The sequence below is a fragment of the Jaculus jaculus genome, chromosome 6 (genome assembly GCF_020740685.1).
Source record: "Jaculus jaculus isolate mJacJac1 chromosome 6, mJacJac1.mat.Y.cur, whole genome shotgun sequence".
Classification (NCBI taxonomy): domain Eukaryota; kingdom Metazoa; phylum Chordata; class Mammalia; order Rodentia; family Dipodidae; genus Jaculus; species Jaculus jaculus.
In genome coordinates this window covers 81,790,324-81,811,391 of record NC_059107.1, presented here as the reverse complement: position 1 = coordinate 81,811,391, position 21,068 = coordinate 81,790,324, and the positions used below count along the sequence as shown (strand labels likewise).

General features: G+C 36.1%; 1 protein-coding gene across 3 annotated transcripts in view; it reads right to left on the bottom strand.

Moving 5' to 3' along the window:
• Cntn1 (contactin 1) overlaps positions 1-21,068 on the bottom strand; it is a 381,249-nt gene that overhangs the window by 242,907 nt on the left and 117,274 nt on the right. The window contains exon 1 of one of the 3 annotated variants that reach the window (XM_004662174.2): positions 10,181-10,624. The exons of the other annotated variants lie outside the window; for them this stretch is intronic. The gene's annotated coding sequence lies outside the window, so the exon portion shown is untranslated. Of the gene's footprint in view, positions 1-10,180; positions 10,625-21,068 lie in introns of those variants that run through there. 3 annotated transcript variants of the gene reach the window in all.

Sequence of the window (21,068 nt, the reverse complement as noted above, 5' to 3'; positions counted from 1 at the left end):
TAAATAATAGAACATCAAACATTGAAGCACAGTATTCACAAATTTAATTTCCCTGGATAAAACTGAAGATTGATTTGAACTGTTATATTACCTTCTCCCACTGGAAGATTTCATTTTATTCTCAATGGATTGACAAATAGATACTTAATTTATTTCACTTTGAATTGCCAAAGATATTTTATCCATCACAGCAATAATCATGTCTTAAGGTCAACTTATATTAAAACAGGGCTTTGACTAAAGGCATTCATATTTCTATAAATGAGGGCTACTTCCCACTACAACAGAGAACATAGGAAAAACAAATTGGGGGGTTGTTTCATTTTTAAAAATCTTCAAAAACAATTACTGTGCCAAGTAACTTTCTTTTACTCTACCAAAATGATTAAACTATGACATTTATCTGAAATCAACAATATTTCATATCCATGCTCTCTTATAAAGGTTTCATCCAAATATATCTAAACACCAAGTCTTGTTCTTTCTCTTCTAGTTGAGTATTTGGGCACACAAAATCACTTTGCACAGTATCTTTATTATTATTTCTATTTAGACCTACTCTTAGGAACTTTCCATGAATTTAACACTTAATAAATGCCAAATAAAAATTTCACTATTTCTAGCCTCTCCTCTTATTCTCTCCTGTCCCTCATATTTCTTTTTCTTCTCTCTTTTGAGAAAAGAGCATTGGAGTGTGACACAAACAGGCCTGGAATTCTTTCTCAAATTCAGCTGAGTCTCAAATAAGAGATCCCCTCACTCCAGCCTCCTGAGTACTGGAAATACAGGTCTGCACTATGTCAAGTATCAAGTCATTTTATGATCATAATACAGATTCAGATTCAGTTAGATACATTCATTTTTTTTTTTTGGTCTAGATCTTTAGATCTTTGTTTACTAAGTAGTTCATTCATTTCTAAAACCTTGTGTCATACAATCTGTCCCTTCCTTATCAATGCTACTCTCTTGTATTCTATTCCCCTATAACTATTATGAACCCGTTAGGTAAATCAAGAAGAATTGTTCTCAAGGAGTCTGATAACATGATAAATAATATTTAAGATGTTTTAATTAGTTTTCTCACTAATATTCATTCACTTACATATGATACGACACAATGTATCCTTTATTAATATAATTGAAGCATAATACTTTTGTCAGACATACTATCTTTTCAAGTTTTAAGTCAAATGCTTTCAAATGAAAAATTTCAAATTAATATGTCAATAAAACTTCTATGTTCAGAGCTTTGAAGATACTATAGTGGGCAAAATGTTTGCTGTGTAAGCATGAGAATTTGAGTGCAAATCCTTAGAACCTATGTAAAAATGAGGCAAGGTGGTGTGTACATGTCACCCCAGCATGGGAGAGGTAGAAACAGGGGATTTCTGGGGCCTTCTGGCTGGCCAGTTTATCTGAATAAGTGAGTTGCAAGTATGATGAGAGATCCTGTCTCAAAAAAAAAAAAAAAAAAAGAAAAAAAAAAGGTCAGAGAATAACTGAAGCAGATACTTACTTTAATGTGAAACTCTGGCCTCCACATGCATGTGCACCTGCATGTATAAACTCATGTAGATACATGCACACATACCATACATATACATACAGACAAACAAACCCTCTCTTGCATGTTCACTCTAATTACTAGAACTACATCTATAGCCATACCATCCTAAATTCACCCAGTCTTGTTTAATTACTAGAAAAAGTCATTTACAATATAAATTGTGCTTAAAAGTAGAAAATATTGTCACTGGTGGGGATAGAGTACTGCAAAATAGAAAGATATTTAAGTCTTAGTTTCTCAAAGTATAGTGAAGTTGGTCTTCATTGAAAATGTAGCCCACATTCAGAGAAACTGACATTGTAGATGTATAATTCGTAACTTAGAGGTATATTTAGTTCCATCTAGACCTAATTTTGAGAAAACCCTAGTTATCTCAATGTTTTCTTCTATAGACTTTAGTCATGTGTTACTGTGGTAATTTGAATGTATGATGTCAAACCCCCCCACCCCCATAGACTCAGGTATTGAGATCAAACTTGTAACTTGAATCTCCAGCCACCTGCCTGGAGGAGGTGTCACTGGAGCTGGATCCTAGAGTCAAGCCATAAGTTATCATGGAGGGAAGACCTGGATTCCAACCTAAAGGTATGCAGAGAACAGTGTGAACTATGGGGTCTAGCTTACTGCCAGTTTGTGTTTGCTGCTTTTGGTGTACGTGCCGGTACTTGTGTTTTGTTTGCTGCTATTTTTATCTGTTTGTATCTATAGAAGCAAGCCGCTTCTTCCACCATTGAATGAAATTCCCACTGGACCTGTAAGTTTGAAATAAACCTCTTTCTCCCATAAACATGTCTGGTTTGGATGTTCATCCCAGCAATGTGGAGCAGTCTACAACAGTTCCTATATACTTCCCATAAATAATTTTTGTTTAAGCTATTTGAAAACAGAATTCTTTTATTGAAAAGTTCAGGGCTGTTGAGATGGCTTAGCAGTTAATTGCTTGCTTGTGAAGCCAAAGGACCCCGTTGGAGGCTCGATTCCCCAGTACCCTTGTAAGCCAGAATCACAAGGTGGCATATACATAGGTAGTTCATTTGCAATGGCTGGAGGCCCTGATGTGCCCAATCTCTCTTTCTTTCTCTCTGCCTCTTTCTATGTCTGACACTCTCAAATAAATAAATAAAAATTTAAAAAAGTTCAGTTCTACAAGATTCATCTTAAGTTTGATAAGTATGTTAACATAATGGGTCTCTAAAAGTGTACTAATTTGACAATGTGACTTTGACAATAATGTCTAAGAATTAATTGTTATAACAATAACTCATAAGATCTTTGGTTCAACAAATGGTCAGTGGGCAACATCTATATTCAAGGCACTATGCTAGCCAGTGGGAAACTGATGAACAAAGTGGGAAATAATACTTTTATTTAGGAAACTTTCCTGGAAAGTACCATTTCTTTTTAGACTGGGCCTAAAAAGTAGGAAAAGTGGCCTTCTAAGATCTCCTCAGGGGGAGATATGAAAGGTGTTCTTATCAGTCATGCATACTTTAGAGGAAACAATACTTCTTTGATAGGAATTTGCTGAGCATTTTTCATTCATAAAGTTATTTGATAATATTTTAGATGCAGACACACATCAGACACCTGGTGAAGTTTATGTACTTATTCAAATGACATCATATTCCTTATCCATCAAATTTTCCACACAAGCAAAGTATCCTATCTTAAAAACTATGGATTACATAGTTTCTGGTAATACTTAGGTTTCACTTGATCAAAACTAAAAATTAAATTTTAACTGCATTGGCACCATTATCTCAATTTTAGTTAAAATGTAAAAAGATGAACCTTTGATTATAAGAAGTCTGGAATATCATTGAATAGATAAATATATGAATGTTTGCAAGTTTGTGGAAAGTATCAAGAATATTTACAAAAATTCTGAAGACACACAAAAGAAAACTTAGCTTTTCTGTGCTAAGCCTAGTGTTGCAGCAACATCAGGACCTTCCAGTCTCTGCTTGATCCTTTTGTCTTTCTGAGAGGCCATCAGTCTCTCAGACAGGAGTAATGAGACAGTGCAGGTTGGCATCACCTCAGTAGCATCTTCCCTTTCATTGTGCTCATTGAATGGGTATCTCCTTGGAGTGTGAACCATTCCATCCATAACTATAAAGAACAAATCATTATGGGCATATTTTGAGTTACTTTACCTATCTTTTCATTACCTTATTGAAAAAGTTCTCTCTGATGTTCTTCTCTAGTTTTGACTGTAACTGTTTCACGTTCACTTCTACCTACTGTGTCTCTTTACAAGAACGACCTTTGTCAGTGAACTTCCTGTGCTCTTCCTTTTTAAAGTACGTTTTAAGAAAAGAATTATGTTTATTTATTTATTTACTAGAGACAGAGAGAGGGAGAGAGAAAGATAGAGAGAGAATGAACACACCAGGTCCTCTAGCCACTGCAAATGAACTCCAGACACATGTGCCACCTTGTGTATCTGGCTTATGTGGGATCTGGAGAATCGAACCTGGGTCCTTATGCTTCACAGACATATGCCTTAACTGCTAAGCCATCTCCCCAACCCCTCTTCCCTTTTTCAATAGTTTTGTTTATGGTAAGAGAGAATGAACTGCTGTTCACAGAGACTCTGGACAGAGAAGGGCCAAAAAAATACATAATTAATAAATTGGTGTGACTCCTGACCTCAAGAGATTTACAAATATGGATGTAGCACTCATTTTATTAAGTTGTACCTTGGAATATGGTGGGTATAAATATGAGTAATTTCATTAAAATGTGAACTCTGAAAGTGCTGTTAATATTTTATCCATTCTTATGTTTTCCTTAAAGTCTACCATTGTACCTGGTAGTGGTTTCTTAGACTAAGGAAATTATTCTAGTTTATAGAGATGGCAGAAGGAAGTCTTTTTTCCCCCCAATTTGGAACCCATGCAGCTGTTTGAAACTCAATCAGTAGAGCTATGTCAAGGCAGCTCTCCTGCAAATATTACATAACACATTTATACCAATCCATAATGGCAGCTGTCATTAACTGGAGGTTTAAATGTTTTACACAGTTATCTCAATATTTGTAAGAAGAAGTGCCTAAGAATGTGGTGATGAGCAGTGTAGGTGCATGAGGCGACTGAAGTAGGCACAACAATCTCCTGCATGTTAATGGACACATGGTTATCATTACTTCCAGTAGACAAAAAGAACAGGGATTTTTACCAAGGTAATATCATGTTCACATTTTCTCTTCTCTTTTATGCAAGTTGTCATTACATCCAATTCATTTCAATATTATTTTTCTGTCTATATTCTCATATTTTAACATAGAAGAGCCACAGCTCAAATTATAGGAGCATATTTGTGTATGTTATTATACATACAAACCTCAGAAAAAGAATAAATGTTAGTTCCATTATAATTTTACAAAATAAAATTTTCCATGGCAGGTATCTTTGAATTTAATAAAGAAATTTTCTCTATAAGGACTTTGTTCATTATTAAAGAGGTTTTAAAGATTATAACAACAGGTACTTTCTAAGGCACAAGTAAAAGGAAAATTTATAGTTCTATTGTATGATTCTTAACTATTTGTTCTGAAACTTGGGTTCTCTAATACTGTCCTATTTCGATTAAAGGTCCATCTTACTCAACTTCTGGTTGCCTATCCATCCTGCTCTTCAACAGATTCTCCTGCTTGTCAACCAGTATCTTTTCTTGCCAACTAATACATCATCGTCCATCTGTTTAAACTCCCAAGTTCCTTCTGCCACAGCTCTGCCTCCAGCTTCCCTCTCTGCCACCTACCTTGTTGCCCTTCCATCTGCTAGCAGGACTAGCATCTTTTTACTCAATTCTCCACCCAAATCATGGCCAGTTTTTTATTTAAGCTCACTAAAAGTTTATTTCTTAAAGGTACATTGTGATTACATTAATCATTTATCATACAACCATAGAGGAGAAAGAAAAGGCATAAAAAGTTAAAAGGCATAAAAGATCAAACACACATTTAATCATGACATCAGAACTACTTTTCTATATCTGAAGGCCTTTTAAGTTCTCAACTGTTTTTGGTAAAAATGTTTTGCATAATGGAGTGTCCAACCAAAAGAGGTGGCAAAATGCCTTTAGTACAAGTTCTGCAGAGCCCTTCATTTTGTGTGGCCCAATTCTTATTAACTGTACTTGGTTCATTGTTCTAACATTTCACATTCATTGACTTGAAAGAACCTTTTCTCTAATACCATATTCTCAAGTCTCAATTAATTTAAGTCAACTAAATTCAGTTTTATAGACTTGTCAGAAATATATTTAATTAAGATGTATTTTGAGCTGGGTGTGGTGGTGCACACCTTTAATCCCAGCACTTGGGAGGCAGAGGTAGGAGGATCACCATGAGTTCAAGGCCACCCTGAGACTACATAATTGATTCCATGTCAGCCTGGACTACAGCGAGACCCTGCCTCAAAAAAACAAAACAAAACAAAAAAAGATATATTTTAAAGTTTTTTATTGGATATTGAAGGAATTACATAAATAACACTAGCATAAGGTTACGTATAATTTCATATTTTTATACATGGTATAAAGATTTTCCTTTCCTTTAAAAGTAATATAGTTTAGTAACTTGTCCAAGTGGAGGTTATCTTTATGTTGTGCTACAAATTAAGCTGCAGGGGAAAAATACTAGACTTTTATGACTATGTATTGCTCATAGGACTTCTAATCAACTCTTCTTATTTTTGAAGGGAATATTCTCTATCAATTACACCTTTGAGACTAAACTCATACTTACAGGAGGTTCAATCATGATTTATTCATAAACTTAAAATAACAATTGAATTACAAGTCATTTTTCTATAAATAAAGGGTGTTGATTAACATACTGGGATTACAGTACTTCTATTTATTTAGTTTATATTATACTAAGATTTATTTTCATACTTTAAAAAATATGCTTTATTATTTAAGGTTTAATAAGGACATATACAGAGATAAAATAACTATAGTTGAAAATATGACATAAGATGAAGGGGCACACACCATGGGGTCTGATACAGGTACATAAAAGCTGTTCAGAAGAAGGTGGGGGGCAGGGGCAGGCTATGTGGTTTTCAAGGTAAAGTAGAGGAGAGACAGGGTGAGGAGTTTAGGATTGGTTAGTTTGATTTCAGTGAGTTGCAGCATATAGAGACACATATGTAATACCCATCTGTCTGGTGACCAGGGGAAGTGGTTAGTGGCCTGGTGAATTAGAGCCAGGATAGGAAATGGGTCGTGGGCATGAGCTCTGCATTAGTTGGTTTGCATTTGAAAACTGAGTTGTACTAGCTCAAGTAATTTTGAAACAGTCCCTTCAAGGTCAACAAAGTCAAAGCATCCGAATACAGAAAAGACTAATAGCCATGGAAAATAACTGTTGAGCCAGACATGGTGGTGTACACCTTTAATGCCAGCACTGGGGAGGCTGAGGTAGGAGGATTGCTATGAGTACAAAGCCAGCTTGAGATTACATAGTGTATACCAGGTATGCTAGGGCCACAGAGAAATCCTACTTCAATAAACAAAGCAAAACAAACCAAAACAAAACAACAAACAAACAAAACTGCTGAGAGTTATCTGATAGGGTGAGAAACTTCTTTGGCATTAAATACCTCTAGTGACATTAAATGATTCCTGTGGGTGTCCAGTATATGTAAAACCCAGCCTTAATGTGCTACTCTGGTAAGAAGGGGTTTAACACCCTGCCTTTATCTTTATCATCTTCAACTACTCCCATCCATTGCCTATTTTAAGCCTTGATTTAATACTTCCTGTACATATTATTCTTCTCAGGATTCATTTTATAATTTGTAGTGTGGGTCCTCATTTCTTCCATGAATTTACCAAGTACTTCTGGGTAACTCCATGTTGTATGTACTATTGAGTCCCCTAAAATTTAGTTCTCTCTTCTCATTCAAAGCATAGATCTAGAGGACTCGACCAAATACACAAGATGAGTAATAAGTATTTATCACATTGAGTTCTTTTGTGAATATGATGAAAAAGGAATGAAAACATAATAGGTCTCAAGCTATTTTGAAAGACATGACCCTCAAAGTCAACTCTTAGGAATATACCAGAAAGATGTTCTATAAAATATTCAGGGAAAATATCTTAAGGGGAAACCATATCATTTTCTACAGTAGAATATTTTAAAAAGATGAAATCTTTTGATATCATGCCTGATATAAGTTCATATATGTAAAGTTTTCTTTGAATTTTAGGTCAGGACTATCTACAACTATCCCCTATGGGAAATTTCTTTATCCTGCAAATATAAGCTCTGATGAAATAATTTTATATATATACTTAATGTTCGTGAAATTGGAAATAGTATCTTTCTTCAAATATTTTCATCTCTTAATCTTACACAAGTGATCAAAAATAGTCCCACAATCCTAATTATATTTCATATATATATAATATATACATATTATACATATATGTATTATAGGTTAGATGTTCTATTTACACTTATTAAATTCTAGGTACAAGTTTCCACTATCCACATTAGTATCTTTCCCTTCAGGGAAACTTAAAGGCTATCATGTCTATTAGATTACTTTTCACTATAAATCATCAATAAAATTAATTTTAAGCATGATTGGATCATGACATTTCTGAATTTTTATACACTGATTTTAATAGGCATGATATTTCTGCACAATTTGCTTTCCAAACTCTTATATTTCATTTCACTACTATATTTCCCCTTACTTGTTTATATTACATCGTTTAATATCTTTAATCTCTTCTAAGTATATCTAAAAGGGTTTTAACTTGCCACTATCACCATCAACTAGATTCATTTTGGCATTTCATCTCATCAATATCAAGGTTTATATTAAAATATTCAAATTAATTTGTAAGTATCTCCCAAGTGATTATTGAAATTAATCAGAACTCCTGCTGGAAGTGGGCACTCAGCCCATCTCACCTCACATATCCTGTCTTGATCCAGGAACTATTCTTTATGTGATCATTAGGTTTGTGTTTTATTTTTACCTCTATCATTACTCAAAAGTTGCTACACTTCACTAGACAGTCAATATCCTTAAGTTTCTGCATCCCTTTATTTTTTAGTTCTGTTTAGATTCCAAGGGCAACTTCAGCCAGGAGTTTTAACAAAACTGAGCACCATGACTAAGCATCAGGAGACCAGACCTCACCTCAAAGAAACACACACACTTCCTTCTCCCTCCTCACATCCCCTTAGGACAAATCTCACTGTGTGTGATTTCTTGATATGCCTGCACTAGAACTATGAAGGTATAAATAAATTAGATCATGCTGGGAGTTCTGCACCACATCAAGCAGTGGACAGAAAATCCAGGTGAGGTAGTAACACAGGATAGAACTGAAACCACTGTGAAATGCTTAGGAAGTGCATTTCCTGGGCTCTTATCACTGTTTGAGTTGTCTTTGAAAAAAATGGTGCTCATTTTCCAAAACACATATTGGTTACTAATAGATGATTTAGCAAACATGCTTTGAAAACTTAGCCTCAATAAACATACTTAAGGAAGTAGAACTACACCCACATATTACTGACTATAAACCATGTATTATGATATAAATGTAACATATACATATTCACTAATAATATAAATTTATTTTGGAAATAACCCTTAGACAATTTTACTATATCTAGAGTCTGTTACTATTTTCTTTTTTATACACTAAAGATAAGCTTAGGAATTCATATGCTTAACATTTATTTGATACTTATTAATTGCCATGATATTTAACAAGCAGTTTTAACTTACAAAGATCTCTGACAAATATTATAGAATAATGTATTTTCAAATTTGCAGTTTTTGCAAATTTTCTTTGGCTCTAACATAGAGAGTTACATATTTGCAGTAAGCTTATTTTTTAATATGGAGAAAAAACTATTATCCACTAAATTTCATAAAATGTCATCTATCCAGTCCTTTTGGAATAATGTGTACATGATAGGGTTAGGACAATGTATATAAAAATCAAATGTTTCTGACAAGGTCCTCCCTCAAGGGCATGCTCCTCCAAATTGTTTTGTTTTCCACCTGCTCAATCAATATGCAAGACAGTATCTCAGCGTGAGTGTCTGGGTGCTTTTCTATACTTCTGGGAGAATTGAGCATTTTGGGTCCTAATCATCTTTACTAGAATTTGAGATATTGACATTTCAAATAATGTGAGGGAAGGCAATGCCACAGCCCTGCTAAAACTACCAGCAGGAGGTAATTTTCCCTACTGATTCAGCTCACTCTGAGCTGCCGCTCCCTAGTCTGTAAGCTTCCATGTATTATACACACACACACACACACACACACACACACACACACACACTCTCTCTCTCTCTCTCTCTCTCTCTCTCTCTCTCTCTCTCTCACAGACACACCTGATGTCTAGTACATTCTTAAAAAGCTTTAATATGCAAAATTATACCTTCATCCCTACACTTAGGAATATAAAATAAGAAGTTACATCTCAATTAACACAGCAATCAAGAGAGCAGTGCTGCTGTAGGTCACTGAGCCAACCCTACTGCTACGGAACAGTACCAGTGTTATCCCAGCTCAGCACGTTCTGCTCTGCAATTGTCTAACCTAAGAAAAAGCTCAGACTTACCACATGTGTTGAATTATCTGATGATCTGGTCTAAATCTATTAGAAATAATCCATTTGAATAAATTCAGGGACAATGATGGCACAACCCTCTTCTTTTCTGTAGCAGAAGGCAAGTTTGAAAGACCTCAAGCTGTGACCTCAGAGTCAGACACAGCCGCTCCCATTCCTCAGCCAACCTCCTGGAGAGAACAGGTTAGTGGACTGCAAAGTAGGCTCTCTACATAGCAGTACTTTCAAATAGAGCATTCTGGGCTGCCAGCTGGGGATTTACATCTTCCAGATTCCGCTGGCCAGAGTCAATGCTGCTCCTGTGCCTGGAAATGGTCAGCATCTCCCGGCAGTCACTTAATGCAAGAAACTATCTGAGGAGACTTCCCAAGCTCTGTCATTCTGTTTGGAGACTAAAGAATGAGCAGGGCATGCATAATTCATACACTGGAATCTTCAATGCACTTCCTGCAGCCGCCGGTTCCATCCAGTAATGGGCTATTGACCACCTCATCACTAAGACAATCGGAGCTCCCTGATTGGTGTACTTCCACAAATAAAACTACAACCTAAATCACAGGCAGAATCTTCCAACCCCGCAGCAGCCACTCTGGTAAAACATTCACAAAGACAAGCTGACATCCGCATACTGCAGAATCTCTAAGCCAGACACTTTTGGGCAGGAATGCTACAGCATCTGTTCTCTTCTATTCAAAATATATGCTTGCTGCAGCTTTAGGCTGGCTATCTTATACTATCAGTAAGATCCACAGAGCTAGTTTGCCCTTTTCATTTCTGAAATATCATGTAGGCTGAATGAAAATTAATAAAATCAATAAAAATAAAAGAGTGATGTGTAGTTATAAGTGTTAGGATGTATTTTTTTCATCCTGGGTTTGTTCAACTTATTTTAATTAAAGGAACAAATTCTAAAACAGCCTGTCATTATCCATTACAATAATATGTAATTTTTTTTCTTTCCTTTAAAGAATCATCAGCATGGATAATGGCTATCAGAATTAAGCATTCTGGACCATGAGCATGTCTATGCTAGGTGTGTCAGTGGTTTTGAGAGCTTCTCCTAGATTTTGAGCTTCTAAGAATGCCATAAGACCATTGTTTGCACCGGCTGAGAAAAATAAATGTTAAAATGCACATTTATTTCTGCTCATATCCATCAAAGGAAAACCAGGCAACAGCTTTTTAAAACTTTTTAAATTTATTTTTATTTGAGAAAGAGGTGAAAGAGGGGAAAGAGAGAAAGAGAGCAGCAGAGCCTCCAGCCACTGCAAATGAACTACAGATGCATGCACCACCTTGTGCATCTGGCTTACATGGGACCTGAACTATCGAACCTGGGTCCTTAGGCTTTGCAGGCAAGCACTTTAATCACTCAGCCATCTCTCCAGCCCCAGGTCACATCTTAAAATATCATAAAAGTATTTTCAAACATATTATCATGGGAGACTCCTGCAAATCCAAAAATGGATAACACATACATATCTACTACAAGTTACCTTATTAAGTCAGATTTTCTACCCCAAACCTGATTCTGTTAAGGTCACTGAGGTACATAAATTTGTCTTTCCAGAGCCTTTTTCTACACACATATGAGCCTGTGCATACACACACATGTCATATGTCGATGCCACCACACTTGACCCTTTAAAAACCAGAGTGAAGCCCCCAAGTTTATAGCTAAAGGCTATAGTAAAGAACAACTGTGAGAAATAGCCACGCTTTTCCGCCTGCGATTTATACTGTAAGGAGTAATTTCCCTTTAGCAATATCATGACCACATTGGTTTTCAATCAATAAACCCACAGCCTTCAAGGGTGGCAGAGGTGCTATGCCAGCAGAGGTGTTCAGAAACAAGGTCCTTCTCGGTATATGTACAATATTTTTTCTGTGCTTGGCTGAAAAGACTATGTTAAAATATTTTAAATGGCAGTTTGAGAAATTAATCACCCATACCTTAATAACAACAATATATTCTACTTCATATTGCTTTGTTCTGCCCTGGGTAGCTCCAATTTATATATTTACATATTGCTATTATCCTAATAATTTTAGAGTAAATTAATAGAATTGACCTTGTTATATAACATTTATCTTTTTCTGAATTTATTTTTCTTTAATGAAAGATTGAAAAGCCACAGATCTTTTTTAAAATTACAATTTAACATATAATTTAGGGCTGGAAGGATGGCATTTGCCTGCAAAGCCAAAGGACCCCGGTTTAATTCCCCAGGACCCACATTATCCAGATGAACCAGGTGGTGCATTCATCTGGAATTTGTTTGCTGTGGCTGGAGGCCCTGGCATGCCCATTCTCTCCCTCTCTCTCTCTCTCTCTCTCTCTCTCTCTCTCTCTCTCTCTCTCTCTCTCTTTTTCTCTCTCTTTCAAATAGATAAAATATTTAAAGGTGTGCACTACTACAGCTGTGTGTACAAAACCTTTTAAAATATCATTTAAGCCAATGTAATTAGTAAAAGAAATAATTTTACATAAAAGCTACTCATTTAAAAGGAAAAAGTTTGAAATTATTGGACTGTGTTAGAATACAATCTTGAAAATATAAATTACTGTTATAAACTACAGTAGTTACAAAATACAAGATACAGTCATGCATAACCAGGTGGCTAGTACATCTGTCTGTAGTGGACAGGAGGAGAACCAGTATTTGTGTTTCCCATAGAGACAGTCATAATACATGTCTAAAATGAAGGCTGCAGATTTCCATCTGCCACTGTCTAAGCATAGGGAGAGAGATGAACATACATGTGAACACACATGAACATACATACAGCGAGAGAGAAAGAAAAAAAGAGAGCACCTAGAATCAACCAAAATTTAGAAACCAGCAAGAGAAAGAGAACAATGTAGCATAAAAGAAACAAGGAAGATAGTAAACCCCCCAAAAAGTCAAAGGATGAGTCATTAAGCCTGGACTGGAAATGAATAGAGAAAGTAGACAGTTGAATTCCAGATAAAACAAAGCCCAAGGCTGCAATAAAGAGCCATTTTCCATTTTCCAGAAGTGTCCTTATGCCTGAGAAAAACATTTAACCAATATTTTCAAGTGGAAAGAAGACAGAGAAAGTCAGTTTGTTCCCTTTGAAGATCAAAAGGCTTTCCAATACTTTGAATTCATACTGCATGTAAGATATAGAATGAACAGTGTAATATGAATAAAGTCAGTAAAATTTTGAATAAGTCAGAGCATCTTTAGTATGTTAAATCTCTGTTATCTATTGAGATGTGTAGCAAGCCCCATTGACTACTAGCATTTGGAAACATGCATAATGCAGGTCTGCAATATAAGAAAAAAGTGATACCACGAAAGACAGGAAAATAATCTAGCCTCCCAAAAGTTTTTATATTTGTAAACTTCAGAGACAGGTGCTATAGAAGATGGCATTGCTCTTTGGGACTGAAGACATTCTTTTGACCTTTCTCTCTTGTTTTACTAGCATCATAAAACATCCTCAAACATAGTCCACTCATTTATCTAAGAAATATTTATCGTGTATCTTTGGTATGAAATGAATTGTGCTAATACCAAACAAAAATATATAATCAACATTGCCTGCAAAGAGTTCATGAGCTAATGAGGAAAGCAGGTAGATACTTTGACACAAAAAAGAGGATAATCACTGAAGCACATTAAATACACACCTGAGAAGTTGCCCAAGACATAAAACGATGCCTCTGTAATCAGTACCAGAAGGCTATGGAAGGGGAATAACATTGATTTCAAGGTTGACAACTTTTAGATAAAAGCAGAATTTCCTCAGTTTAATAAGGTGACCCTGAACATGCCATCCATGCTCATTGAGCATTAGTTATGTGTTTCTTGTAGGTTCTGTGACAGTTGGATAAATAGCTTAAAACAGTCATTAAAAACAGTTTTTGTAGTCATCTGACAAGAGTTTAAAACCTGCTTCTATTTCCTCCTCTCTAATGTGGGAATTTTATAATCATCATAGAGCCATTAGGAGTTCTGCAATATCTTTGTCACTTAACACAGTTTCTGACAGACTAAGGACTTTGAAACATAAATGTATTTCCTTCCACAGGTTAATTTGAGAAGGGAAGACTTGAAAGGAAATGCCTTCCTCAGGGGAAGTGTGTCATGCGCATTTGGAGGAGTTTGGGTATTACACTGTGTGCTTGACAATCCCAAGCATCTCTATATGATGTGGGCTGGGGCTACCATGGATGTTTTGTCAGAAGATAAGGCAACATTATATGAAATCTGATTTATAAACTTACTCTTCTTTTAAGAAGGATGCATGTTAAAATCTTGAGAATAATGGACATTTTAAAGGCCAGTAAGATATTATACACTATCGTGCAGAAAAAGAACTTAGGTTAATCTGGAAGTAAAAGTATAGACTTGTATCCCAATTTCAGCTATAAATATCTTAGAGAAAAAAGATAACATTATATATATATATTTTTTTTTAATTATTTATTTATTTATTTGAGAGCAACATACACAGAGAGAAAGACAGATAGAGGGAGAGAGAGAGAATGGGCGTGCCAGGGCTTCTAGCCACTGCAAATGAACTCTAGACGTGTGTGCCCCCTTGTGCATCTGGCTAACGTGGGGCCTGGGGAACTGAGCCTCGAACCAGGGTCCTTAGGCTTCACAGGCAAGTGCTTAACCGCTAAGCCATCTCTCCAGCCCACATTATATTTTTTCAGAAACACACACACACACAGGTAAGTGGGACTTATGAAGAGATTTCTAGTAAATATATAAATATCAAGTTCTAAGTATAGCTACATCTGAAGAGATGATTACAGGTCTAATAGGGAAGGAGGAATCAGAAGCCATTTGCACACAGTTAAATAAACTAGTGGTTGAGAAATATGGTTGGTTTTTTGTTTTTGTTTTTCAAGGTGGGGTCTCACTCTAGCCCAGGCTGACCTGGAATTCACCATGGAGTCTCAGGGTGGCCTCAAACTCAACAGCAATCCTCCTACCTCTGCCTTCTGAGTGCTGGGATTAAAGGCATGCGCCACTATGCCCGGCTCTGAGACATATGTTTTGATTTTGTCTTAGTTACTTCCTAAATATTTTGTCCCATTAATAATATATTTTAAAAGTGAAGACAGGAAAAAGTATAAGGAAGAAACCTTATGTAGTTTTATCGCTGACTTCCATTTCAATGATGGTAACCAGAATGAAAAATTAAAAACCTACTCCAAATGATATCTCATCTAATAAATAAAAGCATGGCAGCAAGAAGAGATTTCAGTCCATAAATTAATAAAAATAGTTATAATGAATAAGTTTCCCAATATGCACCAAAAATTTGTGATACTTATACACTGTTCACACATTAAAGGATTTCTCATTCTATTAAAACCAACATTTTTGGGTTGGAGCGACAGCTTAGTAGTTACGACACTTGCCTATAATGCCTAAGGACTTATGTTCAATTTTCCAGGTCCCATGTAAGCCAGACACACCGTTGATACAAGGGTGGAAGGTTGCACATGCACTCAAGGTTGCACACACATCTTGAATTCGATTGGAGTGGCTGGAGACCCTGGCATGCCAATTTTCTCTTTCTCTCACTCTAAGCCTCTCTCATAACAAGGGACAGTCTGTTGAGCTTGCCTCAAAAAATGTTAAAACAAAAAACCACAAGAATTTTGTTATTAGAGTTTGCTCAGTAGGCTTACTTTTCAAGGATGAAGACCTGATAGGGTCCATTTTTCCCTAAGTTCTTTAGCACACATATTAATAGCTGGATGTAGCCCCTTACACATCTAACGCCAGGCCTATGTAGTATGGAGACAGATGGATTGCTGGGTTGATTGGTCAATCTGACTGAAAACTGCAGCTCTGTGGTCAGGGACATACTCCATCTCAAGGAAACACACAAAAAGTAATAGGAGGCCCCCAATGTCTTCCTTATGTAAGTACACGATGTGTGCACACCACACATTCAACACATGTGTGCATGTGTCAATAAGATATAACCAACAAACAAGATGATTCCCTAAATTTGAATTCAATTCCAAATATCAGTATCGCAAAATATTTTTTTGGGGGGGGCTTCATAAAATGGCCTAATTGCAATTCAATTTCCATGTAAAATGTGGCTACTATGAATCCTGCTATTACAGTATATAAAACTCCTTTAAGTTTGTTAAAGTATTATACATAATTATAATAATTCTTAATCAATCATACTTCCTTTTGATTATTTTAAAAGAAGTGTTTACAGTTTTAGGTAGCAAAAGGCTCTAACAGGAACATACCCTCACCTCTGAGTCAACAAATGTCAGCAACCTGCTCTGCCTCATAGAGTCAGTCACCAAGCAGCTGTGTGCACAAACCATGGGCATGTTAGAGATGAGCTTGAAAATTATAACCAATTAATCTTTTCTAGGAGTAAATTTAAATGTTTGCAAAGTTATCAATCTAAATATATTTGTTGTAGCTGGATCATTTAGACCTACGCATTATGTTTATTCTTATATTTTTTTCCAGGGTGTAGTTCAAGGTAGGGTTTCACTTTAGTCCAGGCTGACCTGGAACTCACTATGTAGTATCAGGGTGGTGTCAGACTCACAGTGATCCTCCTACCTCTGCCTTCCAAATGCTGGGATTAAAGGTTTGCACCCCCATGCTAGGCTCTTCTTGTAAAATTTGACAAACATCTGTATACTCTGTCTCTTTAGGATTTTTGAATTAGTGGAAAACAGACCTAGGCCCATGAGCAAATTCTTTAAGAAGTTTTAGTGAGTAGTGATTTTAGTATGACGTCAGAATACGAGGTGACCAGCTTCCACTTATGCTCATAACCCCATGACATTGAGACAACAATTCAAACAGTAATAACCTAATGAACCCAGGAGTGCTCAATGGCCCAATTAAGAACCTGCAATAACAGAGCAGAGCAGAGTTAAACCCGTTAAGCCTATCAGATTTCTTAGCAGAACCTGTGCAGGCCAGCAGCAACAGGATATTGTCAAAGTACTAAAAGAAATGGGAGAAATAGAAAACATTTTAAGAGTAATATTCATAGTAAAGCTTTCCTAAACAAAGTGGAGACCCGAAGATGTCCTAGAGGGACAGAAGGTAAAGGAGTCCTTAGCAGCACTGGAGCTGCCTTACAGGAAATGATCACCCAAGTTCTTGAAGCAGAAAATAAAGGACTGCAGGAACATGAAAATGTATGAAATTATAACACTCACTGAAAGTGAAGTGTCAAAATCAGAGAACCTTAATGCCATAATAGAGGTGTATAAATCATATTCTAGAACACAAGTTAAAAGACCAAACTGCTAAAATACACTTATCTACAACAATTCCTTATTGAGTACTCAATATAAAAGGTGCAATTTGTGAACAATATTTCAAATAAGAGTTTCTGTTTGTAATTAAAGTCAAGCAGTAGGAATTAGCTTAAAAGGACTATTACAGGATGTTATATGGAAGTGTTGTTACCACAAATCCAAATCTAATGTAGAAACACAAAAAGTAAAGAGAAAAAAAATCAAAGTCAAGCACTTCAGAAAATTAACAAATCACAAAGCCAGACAGCAAGAGATGAAGAAAAGATCTGCAAAATAACCAGAAAACAATGGTGAGATTAGGTCTTTACCTATCATATCAACAACTACCTTACATGTAAATAAATTAAGTTCTCTATTCAAAAGATACAAGATGATAAAAGATAAAAGATAGTTGAATGAAAAGCTTCAAGTTATTTGATGCTTGTGAAAGATTCATTTCACTAATCATGACACACAGATTGAAAGTCAAGTATTGAAGGAAGATATTCTCCCAATTCAAAATAGAGCACATGGAGCTATATATAATTAAATCAGACAAAACAAACTTAAAGTAGGTAATTGTACAATGACAAAGACATTTTGTACTAACCATAATGTCATTACAAAGATTCAAGTACAATTTTATGTTCATCTGATATTGTAACACATAAATATACAAAGCACACAATAATAAAACTGAAGAAAAGTATGGGAAAACATTAATAATAAAAAATACTATTTAGGGATGGAGAGATTGCTTACTGATTAAAGCATTTGCCTGCAAAGCCTAAGGATTCAGGTTCAATTCTCCAGGTCCCACGTAAACCAGATGCACAAAGTGGCATATGCATCTTGAGTCTGCTTGCAGTGGCTAGAGTACCTGGCACACCCATTCTCTCTCTCTCTCCCTCTCTCTCTCTCTCTCCTTTCTTTTGCTGTCTTCTGTCTCTAATAAATAAATAAAATAAAAATAAATCTTTAAATTAAAAAGAAATATCATTTAGACAGAAATCAATATGGAAACTATAGATGTGGATCATTACCATAACACCATAGTTCAAATTAGCCTAGCACATACTTGCATTATTATCCAAATACACAAATATATGTTGGGTGCATATAAGTGCACATCTATATGTAAAGTTTTATAATAGACCTCACATTACTATTCATTATGTGTATACTAATTTATTCTCTCCAATCCCAAAGCCAATCATTATCCACAGTTCAAGTAATTGGGATGAGATTTCCCCTGATACTGCTTTTCAGAAATACCTATAATGTTGCAGAATTCCCTTTATATATACAAATTTCAAAAATAAATTTGGGCAAAAGTTTAGTTGCATGTTTCCAATTCTTGTTTGAAGGTAGGTTGAAGATGTACAATGTCACGGTTACACTTTCATTTAATAAGATAATTTTAAATAAATTGCTTTTGATACTCGTTTCAAAACATAATTTAATTCCTACCAAAAACTAAGTCCAGTAACAGGATATTAATGTAAGTTCTTTCAACAAATATCTGCCTCTCTGAGGTCATTGCATAAGCAATTGGCTTTACACAAGTTTTACTGTGAAACTAGAAACTGTAATTTCCTAGAAAAGATTTTATCATACACTTTTCCTAATAAATTAAATAGGGAGTCTTAAAGTATCCTGAAAACACAAATAATAACTAAGTTCTGAGGAACAGAAATAGAAATCACTTTGATAAAGGCACTTCATGGAACTACATGAGTATTTTCATTAAAAATAAATGACTTTAAATAGGAAAAAAATGTCCTGATTTTTGAGGATAACATATGGGCTACATAGTCTCCTTTGTATAAAATTGTCAGATACATTTTTTTTGTTTCTAAGCACCATTATATGTCCCAGGCATAATTATGCTTGGGTAATAATCCAGATGAGAGGCACAAGCATAAATAAGCACAGAGAACAAAGGCCAAAGATAGGCAGGTTGGGACATTGTGATGTGAGTGCACAGAGTAACACTTAGTTTTCTCCCTATTACTCAAAGACTCAAGCCTTTTCATAGTCATGAATATTTACTACAGGACAAAATCTAATCTGATTAAAGATCTAATGCTTCTTCTTAAAGACTTAGTTCCAGGATCTGTTGGGGTCAGCCCATAGCATCTTGATTAAACATAGCCCTTATTAATAATGAAAAAACATACTTATGGCTAAATAGATACTCATCTCTTCTAAGGACTCATCTCATTTCCTTAGAAGTGCGTGCTCAACCATATTTATGGCTGCTCAAGTTATAATAGCTGGGAAATGGAACCAGCCTAGATGTCCCTCAACAGATGAGTGGATAATGAAGATATGGCACATTTATACAATGGAGTGCTACTCAGCAGTAAAGAAAAATGAAGTTATGAAATTTTCAGAAAAATGGATGAATCTGGAAAGGATTATATTCAGTGAAGTAATCCAGGCCCAGAAAGCCAAGCACCACATGTTCTCCCCCATATGTGAATCCTAGCTACAGATGATTGGGCTTTTGCATGAGATGGAAAAAACTCAGTAGCAGAGGCCAATAAGTTAAAAAGGAAATATAAAGGGAGGATAAAGGAAGGGAGGAGGGTACTTAATAGGTTGGTATTATATATATGTAAGTAGAATGATTGAGATAGGGAGGAGATATGATGGAGAATGGAATTTCAAAGGTGAAAGTGGGGGGAGGAGAGTATCACCATGGGACATTTTTTTATAATCATGGAAAATGTTAATAAAAATTGAGAAAAAAACAAAAAATAAATACACCAGTATGCCCAATATGCTGCTGCTATACAAGAATATCATGTCCAGTTTTATACTTTATAATATTTATATGTTACTCAAACTACAATGAGCATTTATGAGTAATACTGCTTTGTCAGAGACCATGACCTGACCGCCCTAGGACAAAAGAAGAACTAACAGCCTTCATATGGCCCCTCACTGCCCTGAGGACAAAAGAGAACTAGCAGCCCTCATGCAACCCCTCCCCCGAGAACAAACAGCTGCTCAGGGAGACGTCACAAGAGAGATTCTGAGATGTTCCAGAAGATTACGGCCAGGTGGCCCTACTTCCTCCTTCCTTGTACCCCCTCCCCCTTCCCCCCCTTATTGCCCTACCTGCTGGTTGATTATAAAAGAGCTAAAAAATCCAACATTAAACAAGACCTTGACAAAACCTCCGCTTGGTCTCCTTCTTCTTTCCTGCCCGTTCTTTCAGGTTGCAGCCCTCCTTGACCACCCCGTGTAACATTGGCCCCGCAGGTCAGGGGCAAGTGGCGCCCAACGTGGGGTTCGAGGCACGGGTCTCGACCGTATGACTAACTGCCCTGGAGATCTCCTCGGGACGCCAAGAGACATTTTGAAGAGTGCCCCGCTGTATTAGTCAGGGTTCTCTAGAGGAACAGAATTACTAGAATGAATTATTTTATAAAGGGAATTTATTGGATTAGCTTACAGTAGTCCAATAGCAGTTGCAGGCCTGAGAATCACCAAACCTGGTAGCTGCTCAGTCCACGTGGCCAGATGCCTCAGCAGTCCCAACCGGCACTGCAGATGGTGCCGGAAAACCTGGAGGCCTCATGAGGAGCCGGA